Genomic DNA, 22,181 nt, shown 5'->3' on the forward strand with positions numbered 1-22,181 from the left:
ACGAGGGAAGGTCATTGGAAGGTGGAAGCGGCGCTTCCACCGCTTCCAATGACGGCACGCCACTGGAAGATTCACAATTGTACCAAGGGGAAGTGTTATGTTTTAGGCGAATAGCGGCTTCGTGTTCTTTAATTCTTGTTTCTAATCACCGGCCTGTTTCGCCTTTGTACGTTTTCGGATTTAACAGTTGCATTCTAGTTTATAAACTATTCCTACATTTTTAAGAATGTTTATTTTATTGTTATGTTGCTTATTAATGCTATTATAAATGCTACGCGATATTTTGTTAAACAACGATGGTGCCAAACTGATATTATCTTTTTTAGGCTCTTATTATAGCTCTTGAAAATGTTTTTTATATACGGCAAGGTTTTATATTTTTGTCTAATTTGTATTTCGTATCATATCTGTTTTTTTTAGTATTGTTTATACCATGTACTGTACTTAATCTTGATTTAGGATATTCGTTCAGTATAAACGTAGTTTCTAACTCCCTTAGTTTAGTCTTTTGCCATTTATTATCTGATGTTCTTGTGTAAATATTTTTAAACTCTATGATATAAGTATTCTCTTTTATGTTTTCAGGAACATATGAGTAGTAGTTGAGAATTATTTTCTAGTTGAAGAAGAATTTCGAATATAAACAGATGTTTTAAAGATTTGGAAAGTCACAGCTTACGATTGGGAGCGTTTAAATAATGAACAAATTAATAATTTAAATGCAAATTAAGTTATATTAATTATTTAATGAATGTAACAAACATAAGCGTTAGTTCTCACTTTAAAAATGGTATTTATTCATCTCTTTTGCTTCTGAAATTTCTTTTACCTTTCATACTGTTTTTTCGATTGATTGTAAAATGTGAGTGAATGAGTATTTTGCATGGTTCACTGTGAGTAGGAGAATCAGCTTGCACGATTAAATGGCCGCTCATATAACAAGATTTCTTTTATTTTTAGATAATCTCATATTTAACAAGGAGATAAAAAAATAGACAATTTGTAGAATAGTGACGTAAATAAAAGATGTATGACTGATCAATTGAGAAACACCCATAAATTCAATTCATTTTATTTATTTATACTGCAGGCATTAAAAGAATTTTTTAATCATACCCATTCTGGATTCGGCTAGGTCCACAATGGAGCGGTCGGGTGATGAGGAGCAACGTGTCCCGGACAAATCACCCATGAAAACTTCCTTGAGAGTCGCCTGGATTCGATCCTGGTTTGAAATTCGAAAAATGATTCACTTTATACATTATTTTCACGTTGATAGCAGCAAATGTATCTACAATCTTCTACATTAGAATTTTATTGAATTTGGATTAAAAACTTTTTATCCATTCAATTCGGATCTCCCAAATTTAAATCCCGAATGCACTACTGTCACCGATAGTTCTTTAGTATAATAAATCAACGAAATTTTAATTTACGTATGGAAACATATCACACTATATTTTAAACAGATAAAACTAATTAGATTAAAAACGAGATTGTTATAAAAACTAAGAACAACAGAGGAATCTCCAAGATTAACTCATAATAAAACAAAATGTAAAAGTAGACGTAGCAACTCAAAAATGCATCAATTGCATTACCAAAATTGTTGTATCATGCCGAATAGAGCAAAAATGTAGACGTGATGTTGTGTAAATCCGTCCAACATTTAAACTTTATAAAGCGTATATATTTTAATTAATATAAAATGGAGAAGGCTGGGAGCATAAACAGAAAACTCGCCAGAGAGGTAGAAGACGATCAAATCAGGTTCGAATCAAAGTCGCGATTAAGAGATTTCCCGAATCTCACTTACGCCTGCTTTTTGAAACTATAAGATATTTTGTCATATATATGTTAATCCAACTTTAAAAACATTATAAATTCTTGCAATGTACAGTACTTGGCTTTCAAATCTCTTACTTATGTTCTTCCATTTTATTTTATAAATCGTTTTTTGACTTCGCACTTTTTCAAAAGAGTTTTATACGTTTTTCCTTTTTACTCTTTCCTCCCCATGGAACTTTTTTAAAGCTCATCGTCGATTCGGCTAAGGAAATGCAACCTTGGTAAGCTGGATATATCCGGGACAGAGCTTATGAAAAAATTCCCAGAAATGATCACACGGTTTCCATCTCGGATACCCCAGAACGACGAATTGCTGTGTTAATCGCTTCAAATATCCGCTCGACTATAGAAATTAATAGAAGAGTTTAAACACGTTTCGTAGAATTTTCTGAAGTATGTCTATTATAGATTTTATGTATTTACTTCCTTCAATATTACAAAATTGTCATTTTATTCAGTTATAAAAATCTATCTTTTAGGAATTATGTTGCCAAGTCTGTTTACTTTTGCATCTATGTTTACTTTACGTTGATTAAATTTTCAAACGAAAACGATTTAATTTCGAAAACTGGTGTTTATTATTTATCCATAAATATTGCTAAAGGTAGAGCCAGTCACTAAATGTAAAGAAGGGATTCGAGTGTAACAATCTTTAAACTTATCGGTAAGTTACAGTAGGAAATGTAAAAATTTTGATTTTAAAATTAAATATAATTTAACTTACATACATATAATTCTTTAATACGAGTAATATTAATTTTAAGTTTTGTGCACATTTTGAAAAGGGCATTTGTTAAACGTAAGTTAAACTGTTGTGAAAGCGACGTAACCCTTTGAGAATGGCAATATGATTTGCATAGTGAATACAAGGGTTTTGATTACTCAGATTACCTCTTCAAAGTGATTTGTATAATTGATTTTAAAAGGTAATCTGTGAGTAAGGGAGTATTTTGCAACGTACAATGTGAGTAAAATAATCAGCTCCTGTGATTGGACCCAGATTCACTTGTCAAGACTTCACTTAATTCCAGTTTATGACCAATAATTTGTCACGAAATAAAAAGAATGCAGACAATTTGTATAATCCAGTAATATATAATGGTCTACAGTGCGAAGCTGAATTAAACGAAATTAATATAAATAACTCAGTGAATTGTTTAGCCAACACGGTTAAGACTGTTGAAAGTTGAAATTTGCGTACACAGTTAGGGTACCAGATTTAAGTACCAAAGTGTTAAGTAACAATGAAAGTGTCAAGTAACAATGAAAGTGTCAAGTAACAATGGAGACCAAGAGAAAGCGACGTGCAAGATTTACGGGCGCTTGAAAAAAAAAGGAAAAAGAAAAAGAGTAATATGGCGGAACATATTCGATTTTCAAATTTAAACAGATTAGTTCGGTTTTTCTCGACCTTTCCTCTTTATGATATTCGATGAAAATCGAAGGATATAATCAGAACACGTCGTGAAAATCGAACAATATTAGAACAGTCGATTTTCAAATTCGACCTTTCTTTAGAAAAACTTAGTTCGTTGATGAAATTACTCCTTTTTTTGTGACTATAATGTAATAATCTTAATCTTCGCTGTCGTTACTTTTGCCGAGCAACGCCGGGCCTACCTGCTAGTAGTAATATAAATGGTCTACAGCAGTGTTTCTCAAACTTTTTGGACCGCGACCCCCTTCTGCACTTAAAAATTTCAAAAGACTCCCGAAGAATAAGTATGTGTCGAAAAACATCCCGGAGGGAGGGGGTTAGGCTCGTATTTAAATATTTATATTATTTTTATTATTTATATGTGCAATTTATTTAAGTAAAAATTATTTTATATATTTTTTATTTCTATTATTTCTAAACATGAATCCATAGTAAATTTATAAAATATTTGAAAAAATTAATCTGGCATCAATTTTTCAGCGACCCCCCAAATATTTTTCACGACCCCCTTAAGGGTCGCGACCCCCACTTTGAGAATCACTGGTCTACAGTGCGAAGCTGAATTATTCGCAAATTTATTATAAATAACTCACGTCAATTTTTTAGAATACACGGATAAAACTTTACAGAATTATTTAACGTTGTCTTCTAATGATTCACACCAAATGCCAGGTCTCACGGTTGTAGGATAATGCCCTAGCCACTTCGGATATTTAGCCGTCCAGCAATACTAATAATCTCTTCTATTTCTCTACGCAATTTACTACATTTTGATTTCTTTATCTCCAAAAGAATGTTCCTGAAGAAATCAAATGGACGCATAATAAATAATGAAACGGTTCTGTAAACCAAAACTGTAACTGAATCTTCTCTTTACAAAGTATGTGCTGTTTCATACTTTATAAGCTGTTCATAAACTGAAAGTCTTAGAATGGATGAAACAAAAATGAATCTAAAACTAGTAACAACGTATTGTAACACAAAATTTCTGCTATATGTTGTAATTTTTATTGTCATTACATGCTTTCAAGGTATTCATTGAATAATATTTTAATTAATAATTAAGATTTTACTTTCAGATAAATTATTATTCGAAAGTCGAAGAAGTGTCATCCTGGTAATAGTATCGCTTGTTTATTCACGAATTTCACTGCTTATACTTGAAATTTTACCGGAAATTTCTACTTTCAGATTACGAAACTTGGCAGACAACAATATGAATTCCTTGATTCGATTGAACAGAACCAAGAAGATTACAGACGAAGAAGAAATTCAACTTTCCACTTATAGAAAACGATGGAATTCATTGGCCATGTCTATGAAATTCCTTGGTTTGAAATTTGAAAAGAGATTCACTCCACACATTATTTTCATGTTGATAGCAGCAAAAATATTTACGATCTATTTCATCTACAAAAATATTGTAAAATTAACAAATTCTTCTTCTTCGTTAGTTAATTGGATGATATTTTTATATTTTGTTTTCTGTATTTCCATAAATGTGTTCGCTCTGTATCACTTTCATCTGAATAAGAAACAAATTATGTCGAAATTAAATGATTTGTACGAAGTTTCTGGCATAAGCGGAGAGATTTCCATCAAGTCCAGATCAATGCTAATTAAAGTCTGTATCACTTGGTTGAGCAGTATCGTTACCAATATCGTGAATTATCTCAATATCACAAAGAAGAAATATGAGTACGATAGCATTAAACAGATTTTTCGTATAAACTTTGACGATTATAGAGCGGATATCATTGAATTTCTCCCATATTTCCTGTATAGCGTTACTATTTCTCTTCAGTTCCATTTTTTGTTGCTTTATTTCTGTTCCATATGCAAAGATCTTGAGTATTCTTTCGTGTTAGTTCGTAAAAAGCTCGTTGGTAATTGCAATTCGAAAGAAATCAAATATGCATCGTTTAAATATATGCAAATATCGGGCATAATAAACGATATAGAAAACATTTATTCTCCTCTGTTATTTCTGTGGTCGACTTTGATCGTTGGAAATGTCATATTTGGCATTGGTCGTTATTTAGAAAGAGTTAATTCTTCTAGCGACTTGTCAGACATCATATCATTCGTTTGTTTTCATGGTCTTCAATTTGTATTTTTCTCGGACATTTGTTTTTCTTCGTCGAATATGAACAGAGAGGCCAAGAAGTTCGCGATGTCTGTTTACAAGTCGTCACTTTCTATTAATGATCAATTCATTCAGCAATTCGCCTTTCGGTTTTCTGTAGAAATTTTGCAAGATTTGCCTAATTTTTCTGCCTGGAATATATTTTACATCGATAATAATCTCACAATGGCAATTTTTAGTGCCATTGTCACTTACGGTGTCATAATGTATCAATTCTCAAGAAAAGAATAACCAAAAGGGATTCACATTACTAATGTACTGTACATTACATGGATATATCAACCTTTTTTCTGTCCTTTTTGTCCATGAAGTTGCTGAGAAAATATTAAAATGAAGCAAAAGTTTTTATTTCTTTTAGAATTTTATCGCATATAAATGTAATGTAGAACTTTAAAAATCATCCACGATGAAAATAAATTAATTGATATTCACTGCAGCCTTTCTAAATGTTCTGGAGAAGATATTGTATTATTTTTATTATACTCGTAAATGTCATATTATAGAGTTCAAATAAATATTCGCTGGCTAAAATAATTGAGACAATGTGTTTACTTATTTATTTTTACATTTGTTGCTTTGTTCTTACTGCGAGGGTTTTTAAAAGGCAGAATGAGTGCCCGGTGATGAATGACGTGGCTCAATATATTGTGGGCAGAATATACCAATGTTTTATTTTAATCTATTAATACCTGAAACTTATGATAAAAATCAACCTGATAATTATATTCTGTCCATAGATGCAAATAATCTTTATGGGTATGTAATGAGTGCATATTTACCTGTAAATAATTTTAGATGATTGTCCAAAGATGAAATAAATTGTTTAGACATATGTGATATATCAGATGGAAATAATATAAAATATATGTTATAAGTGTTCTAAAATATCCCGAAAGTATTCATGATAGACACAATGATTTACCACTAGCCACTAAGGATATTAATATTCCATATGATTTATTATCTAATTATTAACTAAATTATATTTACAATATACTAATAATAATAAAAAATTGGTTTCCACTGTTTTTCATTTTAAAAAAATATCTAATTCATTATAGGAATTTAAAATTTTATCTAGATGAATGTGGGTGCACCGGGAGGTGGACAGAGTTGCACCTCCTTTTTCTTGGCTAACAGGTCGGTAGACCTGCCCACGGTCAAAATGGCGGTTCGGGTAGGTTACGCGTCACGCGTTACGCGAGTGAGAGCGAAGAAGTGGATGGGTCGGACGATAGAGTGGCAGCAATACTCGAATAAATGACATCGATGGAGAATACAACAACAATTTATTTATAACTAAATTCTACAGCTACAAGTAAAGATGATATACAGTCGCCTAAGTTTAGTGTACCCGAGAGAGAGTTCACACGAATTGGGGAGATCTTACCTCTGTGTCCGAGTGGATAGGTCCTTGTAAAAGTTGAGAGTGTCTCTTCGGCTCGGCTTTCTTCGTTGACGGTGTCGAGTTCCTCGGGACGACGGGCACTCGGTAATCGGCCTGGATTCGATCGGACAGACACTGTGTAACCTCCCTCCTTTACCTCTCTGTTCTCCCTTTTATCTTCTCGGTCACGTTACTCTCCTTCACCAACCAGCACTATTCGGATTTTGTTCCTCATGATTCATTTTTCTCTCAGTGGGAAACATACAATAAAACAATTTTATTGCTAGATTTTGGTTCCCCGGGTTCGAATTTTCACATGAAGGTTTGATAATAACTAAAATTCATAGTGTACCAGCGTTTTGTCAAAGTGTATGACTTAGAAAATATATATTAATTAATAATAACAAAAGACAAGAGTCGAATAACGATTTTGACAAGTCATTTTTTAAATTAATGAATAATAGTTTTTCGGAAAAACATGTCAAAATGTATGAAATTGTATTTACTTAAAAGCAGCTACAACATTAAATCAATATTGCTGATATCTACGTAAACCATTTGTAGAACAACTTCAAATTATAGACAATATTCTCACAATTTTTAAAATGAAGAAACCTAATTTATGCTTAGACAAATCTATTTATATAGGTTTTTGTGTATTAGAATTAAACAAATTACATATATATGAAACATTTTATAAAATATTTAAAAACAGATATGGTGAAAACGTACATTTATTATATACCGACACAGATTCTTTAACACTTCAACTTTATACAAATGATATTTATGAGGATTTTACATCGTTCATTAATATTTTTGATTTTAGTAACTATTTTAAAACTCACAAATTACATACATATATAAAACGAACGAAAATAAATTAAGATATTTTAAAGACAAGACTCTGTTGAAACCGATAATTGAGTTTTGTTTTGTTCTTTAAAACCAAACATGTCTTCTTATATTTTTCATAAACAAAATAAAAAAGACCGCTAATGGTATTGAAAAATCTGTTATGAAAACATTTAATCATGATAAATATAAAGAAGTTTTATTCAACACAGAACTATTAAGACATCAGCTATGTGGGATTAGTAGGAAAAATCAAGTAGTAACAACATACCTGCAAAACAAAATTTCACTCTTTCTCCATTTTACGATAAAAATTCATTCTAAATAATGGAATAGATGTGATGTCGTTCGGTCATTACAGCTTCTACTTTTGATTCTTACAGATTTTTGGGTATCCTCATCATCACAAATCGGATTTTTAATAGTATGCAAAGTAAAAACATACTTAGGCCTATATAATACATAGTGTTCGTAATAAAACTTATTTGTGTTTAAAACAAGCGTTTAATAAAGCAGCATCATTAAAACTGTCTAACGATAAAAGAAATGAATGTTAATTTTTTGTAATAAATGATAAAATAACATTACTAACATATGACAAATATTTTACAAGACGTTACTGTATAAAATGTAATAAATAATTTTGTATCTGCTAATAAATGTACTCAATTTAAATAAAGTTATCCATTTATATATGTATTCAATTTGAATAATAACGTATTCTATTATGTAACTAATTAAATAAATATTTTTCAACACAAAAACAATATTGTTTCTTTATAGACAATACTCAACTGCTAATTGATTGGGGGATTCTTCATTTTGGCCATTAGAAAAAAATAATATTCGTCATTTAAGAAATTGTATTGACTGGGATATCATCAGTCGACGAAACGAATTGTCTCTCACATTCATTTCTGAATTTGCCGATAAGTTATACTGGGAAATCCTATAGAAAAACTACAAATTCGCTACTTCATTTATTGAAAAACATATTAAATATACAAAATGGGATTTAATTTGCGAGTATCGGGAGTTAGACGAGTCATTCTTATCCAACTTTTCACAATATTTTAATTGGAATAAAGTTGCCGAATTTCAAATCCTTTTCAGATAAATTTATTAGGCGATACATAAGTGTGATATTAAAAAAAAATTTAAAACACCGACGATTACAAACTATGATATTACGCATATAAAAAGATTAGCTAAACTGGCATTATGTTTCTCTTTACCAAACACTTGACATGCAATTTATTGACGACTTCCAAAATGAACTTTCTTGGTGTTACATTTTAAAATATCAGAAATTAGACCGGGAATATATTTTCAACAATCAACAAAATTTATTACTCCACTTACTTGCAGAAATGTGTTGTGTTTCAGATAAAGTGAATAAGAAAACTGGAAAAGCTTAAATAAAATAAAAAATTTCAAAAATAATTTTGTTTTGCTGTTATATTATTTCATACAATTGCCGTGTTTTAATTTTATCGGATATTAAAACATTTAATAATTAATAGAGAAACTGTGTCTTATCGTTAAAATAAAATTAATTTAATTCAGATTTCTGATCAATATGTCTCACATTTGTAATTAGAAAATTAATGTTGTGATCAAAGCTCCCCAAACCACTACTACTTACACTGTATGTATTCAGTGTTATAACTGAGTGAGAAATGGATGAAGACGGTTTGAAAAGTATAGAAAAAGGTAATGTTGGATCTAGAAAGAAACCTTAAACTGTTAGATTACGGGCAAAGAAGAAAATACAAAAATACAGTGCTTGTTTGAGATGAGATTTGAGTACCTAGTCGAATTACTAACTGTAGGGCACCCTCTGTCAGCTGCCAAATTAAGAGTCGTTGAATCACTTTTAAAACCTTTGTATGGCAAATAATGAGAAAATGATGCAAGTTTTTCACGGTATAAAAAACAAGTGTTACGAAACGTATCAAGCTCGTAGCAGACGACTCGGAAAAAGAAGAAAATAATGGGAACCTGTGTGATTGTTTGGCAAATGACATTTATTGTTCATTCCTATTGAATAAAATGCCATGTGTTTTTAATAAGTCAAAGTAGTAGCCAGTATAGCAAAGTGAAAAAAAATACAGTGGCCTACCAAACGAAAACGTATCCTAACAGTTTACGCAAGAGGGAAAAAAAAACATATCTACCCTGTCCGAGCAAAAAGAAACGTACGTATTTTTAGTCAATTAATTAAATACAAACTACATTCCTATCAAAAGCTGCTTTCAAATATTGATGTTAGATACAAAATGAAAAATATTAATAAATTTTTACAGGTGTCAGGTGTAAAATATATTCAGTAACACATTTTTGCCTTTTCCCAACAATTGTTTACAGCGAATTGTTTGCTTTTGCATGGCACATCCGTTTAATAATATATATAGAAATATATAAATGTGAAGAAAAAAAGTTTTATAATTCAAAATTGTTGAGAGAGAAATAAAACAGACAATTTTTACAGAAATTATTTCAAAAGCAAAAATAATCATTGAATTACTAAAAAAAATTTCAGAGTGTATTTAAAAATTAAAGTTTTGTATATTCTGCCCACAATATCTTGGGCCACGTCAATCAGCACCAGCGACTCATTCCGCGTTTTAAAAACCCTCGTAATAAACAAAAAGCAACAGGTGTAAACATAAATAAATAAATTGAATGTCTGAATTATTTCAGCCAACGAATATTTATTTTAATTCTGTAGTATGACATTTATAAGTATAATCAAAATAATACAATACTTTCTCCAGAACATTTAAAATGGTTGCAGTGAATTTCAATTGATTTCTTTTCATCGTGGATCATTTTTAAAGTTCTATATTATATTTATATGCGATAAAATTCTAAAAGAAATAAAAACTTTTGCTTCATTTTAATATTTTCTCAGCAACTCCATACACAAAAAGGACAGGAAAAAAGGTTGATATATCCATGTACATTAGTAATGCGAATCCCTTTTGGTTATTCTTTTCTTGAGAATTGACACATAATGAGACCGTAACTGACAACAACACTAAAAGTTGTCATTATGAGATCGACATAATTATCCATGCAAAACATATTCCAGGCAGAAAAATTAGGCAAATCTTGCAAAATTTGTACAGAAAACCGAAAAGCAAATTGCTGAACGGTTTTATCGTCGACAGAAAGTGACAACTTGTGAAGAGTCGTTGCGAACTTCTTGGCCTCTCTGTTCATATTCGACGAAGAGAAACAAATATCAAAAAACAACGAAAATTGAAGACCGGTTAAACAGAAGAATAGTATGATGTTCGACCAGCTACAAGACTTAAGTTTCTCAAAATTATCACCAAGATCAAATATGATATTTCCAACGATCAAAGTCGACCACAGAAATAACACCGGAGAGTAAATAGTTTCAATATCATTTACCAAGCCCGTAATTTGCATATATCGAAATGATGCGTCTTTGATTTCTTTCAAATTGCAATTATCAACGAGCTTTTTACGAACTAACACGAAAGAATACTCAAGTCTTTGCATATGGAACAGAAATAAAGTAACAAAAAATGGAACTGAAGAGAAATAGTAACGCTGGAAACGAAATGTGGAAGGAAATCGATGATACCCGCTGTATAATCGTCAGAGTTTATACGAAAAATCTGTTTATGGCCAATAGTCTTAACTTTCTTCTTAGTGAAATCGAGATAAATCACGATATTTGTGGCGATAATGCTGAACCAAATGATAAAGACCTTAATTAGCATTGATCCGGACTTGATGGAAATCTTTTTGCTTATGCCAGAAATATGATACAAATCATTTAATTTCGACATAATTTTTTTTCTTATTCAGATGAAAGTTATACAGAACGAACACATTTATGGAAAGACAGAAAACAAAATATAAAAATATCATCCAATTAACTAACGAAGAAGAAGAATTTGTTAAGTTTACAATATTTGAGTGGATGAAATAGACTGTAAATATTTTTGCTGCTATCAACATGAAAATAATGTGTGGAGTGAATCTCTTCTCGAATTTCAAACCAAGGAATTTGATGGACATGGCCAATGACTTCCATCGATTTATGTAGGTGAAAAGTTGAATTTCGTTTTCGTCTATGAACTTCTTGATTTTGTCAAGGCGAATCAAGGAATTCTTATTGTTGTCTGCCAAGTTTCGAAATCTAAAAGTAGAAAGTTTTTGGTGAAATTTCAAGTATAAGCAGTGAAATTCGTAAATAAACAAGCGATACGATTACCAGGATAACACTTCTTCAATTTTCGAATAATAATTTATCTGAAAGTAAAATCTTAATTATTAATTAAAGTACTGTTGAAGAAATACAGTTGTCTCTTGATTTATTTATTCATCTGTTAAGTCAGCATTGAGATTGCCATTTAAAATCCACCTTTGTAACGTTTCACTTGATTCTGATGAATTAGTCACTTCGTTGCAAATTCTGAAGGGCAGCATCTAGTACAACTTGCAGAGATTGGTCGTTCGATTCTTGGACCTCGGACTTACCTGCTTTCAACTTCTCCTCACTCATCTGCAAAAATCGTATTCGTACCGTTGTTTGAAGTGTTCGAACCAGCCGTGACTAGCACGGAAATCAGTTTTCTTTGTCAATTCCTGGTTAAAAATTGAGCTTTAATTTTTAAAATGTCACCTGAAATAGGAGCATGTCTGCTTCGTTGTTGCTTAAACCAGATGTGCAGAGCTTTTTCAACTTCAGGGAATTCACTCATTTTAAGGGTTTTTCTGTCCCTAGAATCATCTCATTCAGATTTCATAAATTTTCGAGTTTGTCTATGTTTTTTATAATGCCATAATTGTAGCTCGTCCAATATCATAGAATCTAGCTATGGCAGTCAGAGTTTCACTACACTCGCACCTCTTAATTAATAATGTCCCATTTATCTTTTAGAGTCAGCGGTTTATGCTTTCGTTTTGTGCTCGCCATTGAACGAACTTTCTAAACGAATTAAATAAAAGTTTGGCACTAAAACCCTACACACAAAATTTCTACTCCAACTGTTCGAACAGAACTGCTCACGGAAAACACACGAAATGTGTGTCATCGTGTAAGAATTGGTGGGAAGATTCGTGTCGCGACATCGCTTCTGTGCAAGCAGACACGTAACGGGGACGGGATTGCGGCGACCTTGACGGGAGGCGAGTCGGACTACTGAGCATGTCGGATTACAAAACGTCGGACTATAAAGGGACAACAGTAGTAGCAGCTTGGACCATACTGGTCACAAATTTGAATTAGTTATTAAATATTTTTATAAATTTGAGTTAAATTAATTTTATTTCGAAATTTCTAATGAATCTCTAATGCAGGTTCTAAGCGTTTCCAATATTTTCCTTGCAATATTGTAAAGTTATAATTTTCTATTCGGCGGTAAAAATCGATGTTTTCGAAATAATGCTGTCTTGTGCATTTACATCAGCATTTATATTTACTTTCAGTTAATTTCAATTTTGTTTACTTTCGAAAAATGCAATTCATTATTCATCAAAAAATATTGGAAAAGGTAAAGTCTGTCACGAAGTGAAGTACTTCGAGGATAGAAGTCTTTATTAAACATTCTGGTAAGTTACAATAAGAAATGCGTTGCTGTATACAGTATAAATTTTACCATTAAATATATTGAAAGTTTTGATATAAATATAATTTAAGTTATAGTGCGATTTATATTAATTTAAGTTTTGTACACATTTTGAAAAAAGCATTTGTTAAACATAAATTAAGTTACGTTGTTTGGTGAAAGCAACACAAATTTTGGTAGGCTTTCTTTGCGAATGGCAATCTTCTTTAGAAAGCGAATACGAGGGTTTCGGTTACTCAGATTACTTTTCCAAGGTGATCCGTTAGTAAGTGAGTATTTTGCAAGGTACAATCCGAGTAGAAAAAATCAGCTTCTGTGATTGAACAGCGACTTAATGTCGAGACTTCACTTATTTTCAGATCATGACAAAATATTTACCTTAGAATAATAAAAAAAAAAAAAACAGACAGTTTGTATAACAGTTATACAAATGGTCTATGAGAGTGAGTCACGAAAAAATAATCAAGAATACAATTTATTACATTTTCTATTGTTCTGTGGACATAAAGAAGAGCTTTTAATAAAACCTGTCGTGTATTCCGTCGGGTGATGAGGGGCAACATGTCCGCTATAAATCAGCCATGAAAAATTCTTGGAAAGTTGCTTGCTCTCCAGAACTTGTTCTGGTTCTCCACAGTGTTAAGCTCATGCTGCTGCCGCCTCGGTCACTTGGCCGTCCATGAATACAAATATTCGCTTCTATCTCTCTACGCAATTTATTATATTTAATTTGTTCATCTCCAGGAAAGTGTTCCCAAAAAAGTGAAATGGATGCGTCAGGCCGGATGGCCGAGTGGTTTATGTGGGGGCCTACCGCTCTGGGGAAACCAGAATCTAATCCGGACTGATCGATAAATTCCTAGGAAATTTTCGGGGATGGTCCGACCGAATATGTTGGCCACCGTCCGTCTCCACTCGGCCGCCCCATTTTGACCTGGCCGAACTCATAATGGGCTTGCTAAATGAGATACTCTTAGTTCCCACAGGACAGAAGAGTTTAAAAAAATCTCATATGGATACATATAAAACATGGTGAAATGATTCGGTAAACCGTAACTGTAACTGAATCTTTTCCTTGCAAAATATCTGCTGTTTCCATTTGTAAGCTATTCATACACTTAGAATGAATAAAACAAAAATGAATTTAAACGTAAGAACATATTATCATTCAAATATTGTGGTATATGTTGTAATTGTTATTGTCACGTTTTTACTTTCGAGGTATTTCTTGAACAATATTTTTTAAAATTAATAATAAAGATTTTACTTTCAGATAAATTATTATTCGAAAATTGAAGAAGTGTTATCCCGGTAATCGTATCGCTTGTTTATTCACGAATTTCACTGCTTATACTTGAAATTTTACCAAAAATTTCTACTTTTAGATTTCGAAACTTGGCAGACGACAATATGAATTGCTTGATTCGCCTCGACAAAATCAAAAAGTTTATAGACGACGAAGAAATTCAACTTTTTACCTACATAAATCGATGGAAGTCATTGGCCATGTCCATGAAATTTCTTGGTTTGAAATTTGAGAAGAAATTCACTCCGCACATTATTTTCATGTTGATAGCAGCAAAAATATTTACAGTCTATTTCATCTACTCAAATATTGTAGACTTAACAAATTCTTCTTCTCCGTTAGTTAATTGGATGATATTCGCATATTTTGTTTTCTGTATTTCCATAAATGTGTTCGTTCTGTATCACTTTCATCTGAATAAGAAAAAAATTATGTCGAAATTAAATGATTTGTATCACATTTCTGGTATAAGCGGAGATATTTCCATCAAGTCCAGATCAATGCTAATTAAGGTCTGTATCATTTGGTTCAGCGCTATCGCCACAAATATCGTAATTTATCTCGATATCACTAAGAAGAAAGTTAAGTCTAATGGCCTTAAACAAATTTTTCATATAAACTCTGACGATTATACAGCGGATATCATCGATTTTCTTCCACATTTCGTTTTCAGCGTTACTATTTCTCTTCAGTTTCATTTTATGTTACTTTATTTCAGTTCCATATGCAAAGATCTTGAGTATTCTTTCGTGTTAGTTCGTGAAAAGCTCGTTAATAATTGCAATTTGAAAGAAATCAAAGATGCATCATTTAGATATATGCAAATTACGGGCTTGGTAAATGATATAGAAACTATTTTCTCTCCGGTGTTATTTCTATGGTCGACTTTGATCGTTGGAAATATCATATTTGATCTTGGTGATAATTTTGAGAGACTAAAGTCTTGTAGCTGGTCGAACATCACGCTATTCTTCTGTTTAACTGGTCTACAATTTTCGTTGTTTTCTGATATTTGTTTCTCTTCGTCGAATACAAACAGAGAGGCCAAGAAGTTCGCAACGACTCTTTACAAGTCGTCACTTTCTGTCGACGATAAAACCGTTCAGCAATTTGCCTTTCGGTTTTCTGTAGAAATTTTGCAAGATTTGCCTAATTTCTCTGCCTGGAATATGTTTTACATCGATAATAATCTCATAATGACAATCTTTAGTGTTGTTGTTACTTACGGTCTCATTATGTGTCAATTCCCAAGAAAAGAATAAGCAAAAGGGATTCTCATTACTAATGTACATGGTTATATCGTCCCTAATTTCCCCCTTTTTGTCTATGAAGTTGCTGAGAAAATATTAAAATAAAGCAAAAGTTATTTTTCTTTAGAATTTTATTGCATATAAATATAATATAGAAGTTTAAAAATGATCCACGATGAAAAGAAATCAATTGAAATTCACTGCAACCATTTTAAATGTTCTGGATAAAATATTGTATTATTTCGATTATACTGATAAATGTCATATTACAGAATTGAAATAAATATTCGTTGGCTAAAATAATTCAGACATTGAATTTATTTATTTATTTTTACACTTGTTGCTTTTTGTTTACTATGAGGGTTTTTAAAACGCAGAATGAGTCGCCGGTGCTGATTGACGTGGCCCAAGATATTGTGGGCAGAATATACAAAACTTTAATTTTAAAATACACTCTGAAACCTTTTTTAGTAATTCAATGATTATTTTTGCTTTTGAAATAATTTCTATAAAAATTGTCTGTTTTATTTCTCTTTTATCAATTTTGAATTATAAAACTTTTATTCCCTTCACATTTATATAGTTCTATATTTATTATTAAACGGAGGTGCCAAGCAAAAGCAAACAAGTCCGCTGTAAACAATTGTTGGGAAAAGGCAAAAATGTATTAGTAAATATATTTTACACCTGACACCTGTAAAAATTTATTATTATTTTTCATTTCGTATGTAACATCAATATTTGAAAGCAGTTTTTGATAGGAATATAGTTTGTATTTGATTAATTGACAAAAAATACGGACGTTTTTTTTGCTCGGACAGGGTGGATATGTTTCCTTTCCTCTCTCTTGCATGAACTGTTAGGATACGTTTTCGTTTGGTAGGCCACTGTATTCTTTTTCACTTTGCTATACTGGCTGCTACTTTGACTTATCAAAAACACATGGCATTTTATAAAATAGGGATGAACAATAAACGTCTTCTGCCAAACAATCACACAGGTTTCCATTATTTTCTTCTTTTTCCGGGTCGTCTGCTAGAAGCTTGTTCCGTTTCGTAACACTTGTTTATACCGTGAAAAACTTTCATCATTTTTTCATTATTTGCAATACAAAAGCTTTGAAAGTGATTAAACGACTCTTAATTTGGCAGCTGACAGAGGGTGCCCTACAGGTAGTTGTTCGACTAGCTACTCAAATCTCATCCGAAACGAGTACTGTATTTTTGTATTTTCTTCTTTGCCCGTAATCCAACAGTTTAATGTTTCTTTCTAGATCCAACATTCCCTTCTTCCACACTTATCAATAGGGCCGAATTTACCAGTCCAGGAGCCCTGGCACAAATTCGGTTGGGGGCACCCTTTAAGAGTAGGCAAATTTGATGATTTAGAAAATTTACTGAAAATACTGTACTTTCAACTAGATTTCAACTAGAAAGTTGTAAATTTTATTTAAAAATAAGGTTATGGTAAACATACATATGTTTTATTGTGTAAAACTAATTATTTTAATTTAATTGAAAAATACCTAAGTAAAGTTTTTACCGAAATTTTCGGATGTTCCATAGGTTTTTTCCCGGGTTTGGTTTTCTTTGCCTGTGGCCCTCATGATTAGGCCACACTCTGCTGTCGCATTAATAGGAAAAAAAAAATTATGTTTAAACATAGTTTTGTGAGAGCCCTGGGCACCGGCCCCAAATGTTTTTATGTAAATCCGATCCTGCTTATCAAACCGTCTTCATCCATTTTTCACTCAGTTATAACACTAAAATACACTGTATAATAAAATGTGTACTAATAAAGAACATTTTAAAATAAATTTCTCTGTTCCAACAGAACAACAAAATGACACAACAAAAACAGTATCACCTGTGGCAGTCTGGCAATCACGTGACTCAATCATAGCTCCTCATTGGTTGAGGCAGACTGCAATGAATAGGATTTTTCTGCTTGGAACACATGTAAAGGGATATTTTTTGGGCAGAACGTCGATTTTTTAAAGCTCAGAAAGTGTTGGATGCACAATTTTTTGAATGAAACCGACTGTAACAGTAGGCTGAAGAAAAAACTCAATTCTAAACTCAACTTTGATTTTTTGTGGATTTGTTTGCTTTTGCACGGCACCTCCACGTTTTATTGTCCGTATGACGCGTATTTCTTAAGTATTTTAATAAAATATGAATTCAGATAGAAAGTGTTCTAATTTCAGTTTAGTAACGTTCGCTTCGTTTGGTCGCTTCCGTGACGTATTGCCTCTACCGAGCCTTATGATTGCACGAAATAATACTATGCATCTAGTTGTGACAGAAAAAACAAATAAAAGAAGACACGGTTTCAAGATAAGCAATAAGGAAGTAATACATTATTATTTACAACAATAACTCATTTTTTACAAGTAATTTCTTAACACATTCCAAAAGGAATAAATAATAAAACGGAAAGAAAAATTATCTGGTATGAATTTAAGATGGCGGATGGTCCAACTTCGCGGGCATGATTTTCAGGGTTGGCGTGTTGCATTTTGCACACTGTGAACCCCTGCCATAGAGTTTTAAATTTAAATTATTTTTCAACAATAATAATATAACAAAATTTTCTTGAATTATTTTGTTTCAAATGTATATAAAAGAGATATAGACTTTCTAAATTGTGACCAAAGGGTCGGCACCGGATCGGCGATGGCGATTCGTTCGTTTAAGCGCGAACGGTCGCGTGTATAAGCGATTGGATTCGGAAGGGGGGGGTTGGGGATCGAAGAGACAACGCGGAAGAAAGAAGTGCACACCATATCTTAATTAGAAAAGCGTAATACTCATTTATTTATGTAAACTATTTACACGTATTCATATGATAGCACAGAGATTCGTTATAGATTTTGTACCGCATCATATAACGAATATATAAGACTTATATAGCGTAACATAATTGATTAGGCTTTATACGAGTAGGTACTGTTTTAACGGGTTGCGAGCCGAGAGAGAGAGCTTACATTGTTACGCCCAATGCTAAATACCATGACCGGCTTGATAGAAGTGTGGACTCCTTGACGGTACAGTTCACTATTAAATGTTCGTTGCTAAGTCGTCTACGGCTAACGGCGGCGGTCGAAGGAATCGTCGATAAAGCACGGTCAAACTACACTCACACGAAAAAGGGGGATCGGCGAACTCTCGGGCCCCTCGAGATTCTACCCTTTTATTTCGATGGTCCTCATCCTTGATATCGACGCCCACTTTATGCCACATTACTACTTTCGACGAATGGTGAATACTTGTAGATAGTTCCTGGTGACACATTCCATGTATCACCTGGAAAAGAAAGTGACTTAGGAGTTAAAGATGCGATCATCCTCCGGTAATTAAATTGCAATTTTTTTTCGCTGGGATGTATATGCTTTACAGAGGTTACAGAGGATTTCTCAGATCGGCAGAAGACACGGGTTCTAATCTCAGTCACAATTCAAACATTTTCTAAATGTCAGAAATTAATTTTTCGAAACTACAGTTTCTATTCAGTTTTTCGAAACTACAGTTTCTATTTTATTCAGTTTCTATGGATATACGTTAATCAAAATTTATTAAAATGTCAATACTATAAGAGAGGAATTTGAAATTCTTGCTATGCAATCCACTTTGAATTTTTTTTGTATATGATAGTACATTCATTCTTTTTCACGAATATTTCTTTGACTGAAAATTTTTTGATGTGATTCAATATTTGCGGCACTCGCTTTTTTTGAGGGTTTTTTTTTATCGCTTTGGACTTTTTCCACACTTATTGAGGATTCTACTAACTTCACAGCTCGTGCGATTCTGGTGAGTTACGAATTATAACGTATCCTAGAGTTAGTCGCGCGGATTCAATCCTGTGTGACCCAGAATGAAAAGTTGCTGCTTTTACCACGTCGAACATTCGATCGAATATAAAAATTTAAAAAATTCTAAATGTATTCCTTAGAATTTTCCAATGGACCTCCTACGCATTTACAACCTGTTTTCACTGTTGCAAAGTTATAATTTTGTACTTCGTCGTAAACATCGATTTTTTGGACATTAAATTATCTTTTCTGTTTACTTTCGCATTTATGTTTACTTTATGATGATTAAATTTTCGAAGAAAAACAACTTACTTTCGAAAACTGTCGCTTATCACGCATGGAAACACAATTGTGAAGGTACAGCTCGTTACGAGTCTTCGACAGTAAAAATTTCTTTTAAACAATTCGGTAAGTTACAACGTATTATAAATGCGTTATTGTATGTAAGTTATCTTTAAGAATAAATTAACAATTTTGATATAGAACTAAACATAATTTAAGTTACACAAACTCTTTAGTGAAATTAATATTAATCTAAATATTTCTGCACACTGTTCAAAGGGCATTTGTTAATATTGTTAAAAAGGCAGATAATGCGTCAGTCAATCGTCTTGGGACCAGGGATCGAATTCAGGCGAGCAATTCCAGGAATAATTTTGCGGAAGATCTGTTCCCGGTCTTTCGCCACTCCACTAGCCTATTGTATATCTGACAGAACACACGACGGATATAATCACAAACAGGTCCCTCCTTAAATAGCCTGTAAAACGAAAACAAAATACAGTCGACTCCGTATAAGTCCACACCCCAAGGGGAAGTGGAAATGTGTCGAGTTATCCGATGTGACGACTAAAGCGAAGTTGGAAAAAAACCACAAAAATACAATTAGGAAAATACAGTAGTGCGTTATACAATAGTATAGGCTTAAAATACATTGTGTCCTCCATTTACAATTATTCCGTAGATGAAAATCTGAAAAATTCGTTTAGTGTTGTTTGTTTTGAGCGCTTAACCGTCTCGACTTTCTTTTTCAACGATCACGAACGCTTCGAAAACATCATCTTCGCAATTGTCACTTGTTGTCAAGTAACGTCTAAAGATTCTAAATGCCTCTGGCATGAGAAAATACAAAATTGGATTCTAGTGTGACGTTGGTGTAGATTGTATATTTTCTTTTTGTTTATCTGTTATTATTTTATACATAAATATACATAAAATGTTAAGGCATTTTTATTAGTATGTATATATTAATAATGTTAATATACCATTATATTATAAAATATATTAATTATATATTAATACATAAATCGAGTCTTCTGAAAAAAAAATGAGTTCGCACCACACGTGCGGAGTGTATTCCTTTTTTTCAGCAAGGGATAACGACTTATCGGAGTGTGGGACAGCAAAAGTATGTCGACTTATCCAGTGGTGACGAGTTAAACGGTGTCGAGTAAACCAAACTTTTTTAACATTAACGCCTATGTAAGTCGGTCGGGACCACAGAAACTGACTACTTAACATAAGGTGTCGAGTTGTGCGGACTCGACTGTAATAATAAAAATAAATGAATAAATACTTTTAACAACATGAAAGATAAAGCTTTAGTTACTTATGAATTATTTTTTATTTTTAAATAACTAATTACAAAGGATGAGTAACAGTGCATCAGTCAAGATACTCTATAAATAATTGAAACTTTGAGCAAAACAATGCGTTTTCATTGGTATCAGCGGAACCACACGCTACTCATAGACACATTGTTTTATTACGAAGAATTTTCAATGTAAAATAAATATATCAAAAATGGTCAAACAACGTCACCATAGTAAAATAAAAAATAAAAAAAATGGTGCATGCTTAGTTCATCCTCTACCAACATTTTTCCTGAAGAAGTTAACAACTTTGAGCATTGACAAATAAACGCATACACAACTGATAATAATGTTGAAGTAATATTATTATTATTATCGTAAGAAATCTTAAAATTACATTGCGTTTAATTATTAAGTTACCTCCGTGCATATGGAAACAAACTAATATATTTTATTTAATGATTAATATTTCTTTCAGATACAAAATAATATTTGATGGATGAAAAACTGTTTTCTGGGTTATCGCATCTCTTGTTTCTTCACGAATTTCAATGCTTATACTTTAAATTTTTCCAAAACTTTTTCTTTTTAGATTACGAAACTTGGCAGACAACAATATGAATTCCTTAACTCAATTGAACAGAAATAAGAAGTTTACAGACGAAGAAGAAATTCCACTTTCTACCTACATAAATCGATGGAAGTCATTGATCATATCCATGAAATTCCTTGGTTTGAAATTCGAGAAACGATTCACTCCACACATTATTTTCATGTTGATAGCAGCCAAAATATTTACAGTCTTCATAATCTACGAAAATATTATAACAATAACAAATTATTCTTTTTCGTTAGTTAATTGGATCATATTTATGTATTTTGTTTTCTTTCACTTTGTAAATATATTTTCTCTTTATCATTTTCATCTGAATAAGA

The 22,181-nt window shown here is 32.0% G+C and overlaps 1 protein-coding gene across 1 annotated transcript in view; it reads left to right on the plus strand.

Annotated features, from left to right (window-relative positions):
* LOC136983153 (dynein regulatory complex subunit 2-like) overlaps positions 1–22,181 on the plus strand; it is a 400,360-nt gene that overhangs the window by 159,231 nt on the left and 218,948 nt on the right. The gene's annotated exons all lie outside the window — the stretch shown is intronic.

The sequence above is a fragment of the Centruroides vittatus genome, unplaced genomic scaffold, assembly GCF_030686945.1.
Source record: "Centruroides vittatus isolate TY-2023 unplaced genomic scaffold, ASM3068694v2 contig_877, whole genome shotgun sequence".
In the NCBI taxonomy this organism is placed as follows: Eukaryota; Metazoa; Arthropoda; class Arachnida; order Scorpiones; family Buthidae; genus Centruroides; species Centruroides vittatus.